Here is an 8,734-nt window from a genome sequence, read left to right on the forward strand (position 1 = left end):
AGGATGGTATTTTATATATCTAACGATAGGAAATCACATGACCTCAACAGCTTTTGTATTGTTTTGCCCACCCACATACCCTGAGGGTGGGTGGCGCCCAAGTTTTAATCCTTCAACTTAGGATGGCAATTTATATATCTAACGATAGGAAATCACATGGCCTCAACAGCTTTTGTATTGTTTTGGCCACCCGCGTACCCTGAGGGTGGGTGGTGCCCAAAATGTAATCCTTCAACTTAGGATGGTATTTTATATATCTAACGATAGGAAATCACATGACCTCAACAGCTTTTGTATTGTTTTGCCCACCCACATACCCTGAGGGTGGGTGGCGCCCAAGTTTTAATCCTTCAACTTAGGATGGCAATTTATATATCTAACGATAGGAAATCACATGGCCTCAACAGCTTTTGTATTGGTTTTCCCACCTGTGTCTACTAAGGGTGTATGGGTAGCATCCACTCTTTAACTTAGGATGGCAATTTATATATCAAACGATAGGAAATCACATGGCCTAAACAGCTTTTGTATTAGTTTGCCTACCTGTGTCTACTAAGGGTGTATGGGTTTGCCCACCCGCGTATCGCCGATGTGGAACTAATATTACGGCCTGGGCCTACTTGTTTATAACGAAAAGGTGAAACGAGAAGTCCAAGGGGAAAATAAACTTTGTAGTTCTACTGTTCTAGCTCCATACTTTGTATTAACATCTACCCTCGAGCAATAGTGCTGCAATAGTCACTTCACATAGTCACTCTATTTAAGTATCAATAAATACGTCTTGGTGAATATTTGAAAATTTCATTTTGAAATGAAAATTAATATTTAAAAATTTATAAAAATACATTTAAAGACAAAGATTCCCTCTTGTATTTTGAACAAACCCTTGTTGACTTGAAAGTCTACGAAAGATCAAACAGTTTCATTTGAACTTTGTACCATAAAAGAACGAAGAGATATCCACACTAAAGTAAACTTCTCCGTGAACACCGATGCATCGCCGTCTGTTTTTCCAGGCCCGCTGTGGAGCCCTCCCCACTGGCCGACGATTTCAGGAAATATTTCAAGAAAACCCGGCTTGCCTTCTTTGTGGTGCGCCAAATGAAGACCTCCTCCACATTATCCGAGATTGTCCAGAATTAGATCGCGCCACAGTGGAAGACCATCGACGGTTAACGCTTAAATATTTCCTCGCGTTTGATAATGAGCCCGATATCCGGCTGATTGATAATACAAAAACGCTTCGGAAGCTTTGGTGGACCGTCCGCGGTGAACAAAGAAAGGCTATGCCATAGTGTTTACCCCCCTGACCGTGTTATAAGTAATAGTTTACCATTTTGTATATATTTGTATATAGCACTTGTTCATTTAACCTAAGTTTTTTTGGTTTTTGTTGGTTTTTTTAACACCTTTTTTTATATTAACTCGAAACCTATTATATCAACGTTTCTTATTGTTGTTTCTGTAATACCATTTTGTACCTGCGAGCCTTTGCTCCTCCCTGATTTAAAAGGGATCTTCTGGGTAAATAAATTCATTCATTCAATTCATTCATTCAATTCATTCATTCATTCATTCGCGAGAAAGACTAAGTGTACCTGTAGGCGTTTTGATCTATTTTAGTATTCCATCTCCAAGAAAATACGACCTTTTTAAATAACGTCGAGTGTCAGTAGAAAAATTGTTATCCGTTTTTTTAAACGAGTAGAAGAACAAACTTGAAAGGTATAAGATGATCCGTATCGAGTCTTCGACTGACGTGGCCGACGGGGTCAAGATGTAGGCGAAATCGGGTTTTACGAAACATTTTTTTACCTAGAATCGATTTCGGTTGAATTTCCTCGCGTTGCTTTTGTAATTCTCAGAGCGTGGTGTAAAAAAATATTACCGGTAGACTACGCGGGTCTGATAAAAAGAATATGGGAAAAACATTGGGTCGTTTATATCGAGAGCGACTGAAGGGTACTGACTGCGCTTGCCATTTTCTCGGCCGAAACTCTCAAAGGATAAATCTAAAAATCATTCATCAATGTAGTGACGCGACTCGGGCCTGCTACGACACACCGGCCAAAGACTGCTAAAAGAAAGAAAAAAAATTGTTCATTGATTTTATCTTTCTCTTTCTCATTTCTCTCACACTAAGTCCCAATTTTCAACCCTTATGCTTCCATCTTGTACGTCCAAATCGATCACTTGTATGTCGATTTAAATACTTTGGCACTCACTTCAATATTTCCAAGTAAAAACGTGCGTGAATTTTAAAGGGCTAAAGGGTCGTTTGAATTTTGAGGGTGGGGCTAGAAGGTATGACTGATTTACGTGTCGGAAGAGGAGGAGTAACCTGAAATTCATCCCCAATTTAGCATACGATTCTGTGGACCAGTAAAGCTAGGAGCAACAAACACAGCACCCCACACAAGGAGAAAGCTACCCGTCAAAATTCGTATTTTTTCTTGTGTACAATTTTCATTGGTTAGATGCTTTAGCGCCCGCTGTCGCCGGAAGGGGCGAATTCGGAAATTGTCTTCCCACTTTCCGTAAAACGTTCAGCGTAAAGGTTCGTCCAATGAAATTTGTACACAGCACTGCGTTAGCGTGTTTAAAGGCTAGCTGCGTTCTCCTTGTGTTTGTTGCTCCTAGATTAAAGGGAGTATGAAATTTTATATTTCTCAACAGAGTGGCAGCGTTAGTTAGACTCTGTTAAGTTAACTTCTTACTGAGACAAATATGAAAAATAAAAAAGTTATGGAATTTAACTTTTTGAAGATATCTTTATAAATTACTTAAAATTTTAATTTTTCCAAAGAAGAAGCGATATTACACGGTTTATTTCCTCATTATGAAATTTCAAAACAATTTAAATGATCAAAAGTAATAATATACGAATAAAATTAATTTGAAAATAATTAAGTTGTCAATATTACCTAAGAGCTGATACTTACAGATTTAATTTGATAACAAATTAAATGATAAATTAATTTAAATTTTAATAGTTCTTTAATAACGTTTTAATTTTAATATTGTTTTAATTTTAATGTTTAGTTCTTTAATAAAGGTTTTAATTTTAATAGCTCTTAAATTATCTGTTTTCATTTCAATAGCTCTTAAATAATCTGTTTTAATTTTAATCTCTTTAATAACCTGTTTTAATTTTAATCTATTTAATAAATGGTTTTAATTTTAATAGTTCTTTAATAACTTGTTTTAATTTTATTAGTTCATTAATAACGTGTTTTAATTTTAATAGAGTTTTTTTATAACGTGTTCTAATTTTAAGAGTTCTTTTATAACGTGTTTTAATTTTAATAGTTTTTTAATAGCCTGTTTTAATTTTAATAGTTTTTTAATCACCTGTTTTAATTTTAATAGTTCTTTAATAATTTTAATAGTTAAAAGAAACATTTTAGAATATCCAAACAATCTTTATTTGAAAATAATGACGTTCTCGAAACTAACTAAAATTTATTAATAATTTAATTTAAATTATTATAGTTTAGTTAATAAGTTTCTTAAATGGCGCGCTATTTTGGCCGATAGGATTCGACTTATTTCTTTGGTCTAACACTTTTTTCTGGGTTTTCTCCCCTTTGTTTTTTCGGCGCCTTTCTTGGCGGGTAAGAGGTGTCGGGGTTGAGGGCCAAAAGGGTCTCAGTGGTGGTGCCCTCTAGTGTAAAGTGCGGGAGGCCAATCTGATTAAAGGTCATAATTGAAAATCTCCCCCACACAATTTTCTTTCCCTTTTTTTATATATCTTTTGTTTCTTTTTCATTTTCCCCCCTCTCTTCAATTCTTAGATGTGGATGATTGCCTAAATATCGGATTAACCCTGTGTGGGCACTCTTACAATATGTGGGTTGTGGGCTGCGTCGATGCATCCCTGTTAAACAAATAACGGCGGTTTGCGCGGTTAATAAAATACGAAGAATTCCAACACTCATAAATCGCTTAGGATTTCTCTTAGTAAACATTTAGAAATTGATTAAAGGGCTACAGAATCGTTTAAAATTTTTAACTACATAATGAGCTAATTTCATACAAGATGTACCAAAAATTTCACTTCTAATTATTTTCTATTTTCCGATTGAAGTGCGACAAAAGATCGATTCTTTGAAATTTGATAGACCAAAATTTTAGATAGAAAAATTATGTAGATTCAGCGCAGTGACATCTGTGATTAAACTCTTTAAAATCACGTGATAAGTTTATTTATTTTAAATGGTGATCATTGACGCACAAATCTGTTAAGTTTAGCATAAAAACGTTTTTACGATCCAAAGTTGAATGATGCATCGTTACGCACGTTAATGGAAACTAAACCTTAGCCTTGGTCGAGGGGCAGGTCACTTCCTTGATTAACGACGCACCCCTTGAAAGATTAAATCCGATTTAATCGTGATTATTTTGATTAAATTCAATTTGATCACGATTATGTTGATTAAATCATGTTTAATCAATTAATGGAATGTTTAAATCTGATTTAATCATGATTAAATCTTTTTAAATTATTAAATCCTGATTGAAATGATTAAATCGTGATTATTATGATTAAATCACGATTAGAAATTAGAACGATAATCAGAATGATTTTAATTGTGCGTGAGATCGAGCTGATTAGAATAATTTAATATGTGATTCACCTTTGACTATATTTTATGACTGATGACGGATGTAGCACTATCAGTTTCATACAGTATACAGCCACGAAATATTGTCGTAAACTATATAAAAAAATCGATAAACATATGAAAAAAAAACGTTTTGACGAAGAATGGAGATAGTTTCAAAGACTTTAGTTTTGGGTTGCTTCTGCATGGGTTCCAATTTTGTTATAAATATTTAGCGGTTTTTACGATTATACAATTTTTTCTCGAAATGTGACAATAGCTAACTTAACAATTACCACTGAAAATTTTTAAGATGGATGTCGTTACGACCAAATTACTTAGGGATCTGCCAAAACTCCTAGAATACGGCTTTTATCTCCAGGACGTACCCATAATTTAATTTGGGATTTAACTGTGCTAACCACTTTTGACCTAAAAGCCACTTAAGTTTTTGCACCCAACCCCTTGAGACTTAAAATAAAGGTCACGTTTTGCGCCCAACCTCTTGAGATTAAAAGAAATGGCACGTTTTGCACCCAACCCCTTGAGAGATAAAGTAATGTTACGTTTAGCACCCAACCCCTTATTGAGACTTAAAAGTAATGTTACGTTTTGCACCCAACCCCTTGAGAGATAAAGTAATGTTATGTTTAGCACCCAACCCCTTATTGAGACTTAAAAGTAATGTTACGTTTAGCACCCAACCCCTTGAGACTTAAAAGTAATGTTACGTTTAGCACCCAACCCCTTGAGACTTAAAAGTAATGTTACGTTTAGCACCCAACCCCTTGAGAGATAAAAGTAATGTTACGTTTAGCACCCAACCCCTTGAGACTTAAAATTAATGTTACGTTTAGCACCCAACCCCTTGAGAATTAAAAGTAATGTTACGTTTAGCACTCAACCCCTTGAGACTTAAAAGTAATGTTACGTTTAGCACCCAACCCCTTGAGACTTAAAAGTAATGTTACGTTTAGCACCCAACCCCTTGAGAGATAAAAGTAATGTTACGTTTAGCACCCAACCCCTTGAGACTTAAAAGTAATGTTACGTTTAGCACCCAACCCCTTGAGAGATAAAAGTAATGTTACGTTTAGCACCCAACCCCTTGAGACTTAAAAGTAATGTTACGTTTAGCACCCAACCCCTTGAGAGATAAAAGAAATGTTACGTTTAGCACCCAACCCCTTGAGACTTAAAAGTAATGTTACGTTTAGCACCCAACCCCTTGAGAGATAAAAGTAATGTTACGTTTAGCACCCAACCCCTTGAGACTTAAAAGTAATGTTACGTTTAGCACCCAACCCCTTGACAGATAAAAGTAATGTTACGTTTAGCACTCAACCCCTTGAGACTTAAAATTAATGTTACGTTTAGCACCCAACCCCTTGAGACTTAAAAGTAATGTTACGTTTTGCACCCAACCTCTTTGAAATTAGAATAAATGTTACGCTTTGCACCCAATCTCTTTGAAATTAAAATAAACGTTACGCTTTGCACCCAACCCCTTGGGGCTTAAAGGAAATGTGACGTTTGCACCCAACCCCTTGATACTTAAAATAAATGTTACGCTTTGCACCCAACCTCATGGGACCTAAAATAAATGTTACGCTTTCCACCCAACCTCTTGGGACTTAAAAGAAATGTTCCGCTTTGCACCTAACCTCTTGGGACTTAAAAGAAATGTTACGTTTAGCACCCAACCTCTTGGGACTTAAAATAAATGTTACGTTTAGCACCCAAGCCCTTGATACTTCAATGAAATGTCACGTTTCGCATCCAACCTCTTGGGACTTAAAAGAAATTCTACGTTTTGCAACCCCTTGATCCATTTCCTTTAGTGTTGAACCCACTAAATACAATCTTGCTTGTCACACCTCGATGACAATTACATTTTAAAATTAACAAGTGTAATAGGGACATTTCACGACACCTTGTATAAATATGAACAATTAACAACGAAAGCGTGATAATATTTAGTCTACGAAATAACCCGTAACAGCGAAGCGAGATCGAAGAAGAAAGAGGGCGTGGTAGGGCAAACAAATGGAGGCAGGAGGTCGCTCGGACTGGTCGTTATGTCCCGCTTAAAGCCATTAGGTAGATGCCCCTCTTCGGCGTCAATTGATGACCCGAACGCCACGTTGCGAAGCCCTCGGTTTGCCTCGGAGCAGCCCGGAACCGGGGTAACTCCTGGGCTAAGTAAAGCGTTCTTAATTAAATTTAGGTATCACATCAGGTAACGGCTGAGAGATTGATGACCCGAAGCCAAGATTTGGTCGATAGGGCCCTTCCGTTGGACCCGATTCGACGGTGCCTCCATCCAGTGCCGTGGATTCGAGAACTTTTTATTTCGCTTATATTCAGCGCACCTATTTTTGCTCTCCAATTTTCTTTTTGGTTCAGCAAAATCGAGTATAGCTTTTTAATGGACTATCGGAATCTTTTGTTTTATTTTGCTTTGAAAAAGTTTTCTTTTAGATGAAATGTTTTGTTATTTGCACTTTGCCATAAACCAAATATTTTCTCGTTTCATGTACCAAATACTACGGAGATAAAAACTTTGAACGCTCTGATGTTATTGTTATAATATGTCATCTTAGGACTCCATTTTATGTAAACATAAACTATATCATTTAAATTACCCGCCAACTAGAATAGTGCTCAATATATAGATGGCGCCACAACACAGGCCATAATGTAACTAAAAGAAATGTAAAAGGCTACAGAACAACAACGGGGACAATAAATAACAAACTCGTGTTTATTATGATCTTTCATTAATTAATCTAAACAACCAAACACAAAAGTTATTTCTTTTGTTGTTTTGTAAATTATTTTTGGGTTTGGAGACAGAAAGGTTTTGTTAAATACGAACACAATATGTAAAGCAATCTTACTATTATGTTTGAAAATAACTAAGGGGTCGCACATTTTGTAAAACAAAATACGGGATTGCCAAATTAAGTGTATTTTTAGCAGAATTTGTGAGTTTTTTTCCTTACACTTGCGAATTTTAACAAAGATTTGTCAATTCTTTCAAGGATATGAGGATGTTTTCCTAAATTTGTGGATTTCTAAGAATTTCAACTTTTTCCATTTTTTTACGGATTGGTGGGTTTTTGCCTGGATATGTGCATTTTTCCAAAACCCACCTACATTTATAAAAACTCAATGGATTTGTATTTTCCAGTGGATTCGTTTAAAGAATTTAGTAAATTTGTAGATTCTTAACTTGGTATCTTCCCATAGCGCCGAATCCCATTCAACCGAATTCCCATTAGACCGAATTCCGCCAATGTTTTTGATGAAATTAGCCCAAAGGCGGGTTTTGTATTTTTGATAATTTTTCTAATCGACCGACGCAATATTCACAATTGAGCGACCACAAAAAAAAAATAGTTTTTCTTTCTACTCCTTTTGATTTTTTATGGAAGCGTTTTAATATTTTTTTAAGTCTGTTGGAAACGATTTTTTGGTCTTCTTTTAATTAAATGTTTTTTATTAATACTATAAAATTTGAAGTGTTTTTTGTGAAAACGTAATACCTTTATGGTACGCTCAGTTCGCAGTTTGTGGAAATGGAACGTCTAGCAAATAGAGGTGGATTTGTCTACTTGCATAACGGGAATTTATTTAGGCTTAATAATTGCAAAGGCCAGTCGCGATTCTTTGAATGTAGAATGTTAGGTTAGGTTAGGTAACACTGCATGCTGTTCTGACAGATGCTGAAACGGATAAAACCGAATCCTAAATCCGCCAAAGTGCGGGTTTTTGGGTCGATTGGGATTGGGTTCGGTCGAATGGGATTCGGCGCAATGGAACAGATTCCTTAACTTGGGTCTGTGGTTTTTATGGATTTTGGGATTTGGTCGTTAATTTTGTGGATCTTTGGATTTTGTCGATAATTTTGTACGATTTAGGATTTGTTTTAGAATTTAGGAACTGTTTTGAATTTTGAATATTTCGGGTTTCGTCGAAAAAAATTTGAAATTTTCAGATAATGTGGATTTTTGGATTTGGTCGGTAATTTTGTGGATTGGTTAAAAATCCCCTATTTAAATAAAAACAAAATCAGTGCCAGATTTTATCTGGAATTTTGGATTTTTCTGTGAATTTTTCTGAGTGTA

Source organism: Leiobunum rupestre, chromosome 5 (assembly GCF_980474605.1).
Source record: "Leiobunum rupestre chromosome 5, qqLeiRupe1.1.hap1, whole genome shotgun sequence".
Classification (NCBI taxonomy): Eukaryota; Metazoa; Arthropoda; class Arachnida; order Opiliones; family Sclerosomatidae; genus Leiobunum; species Leiobunum rupestre.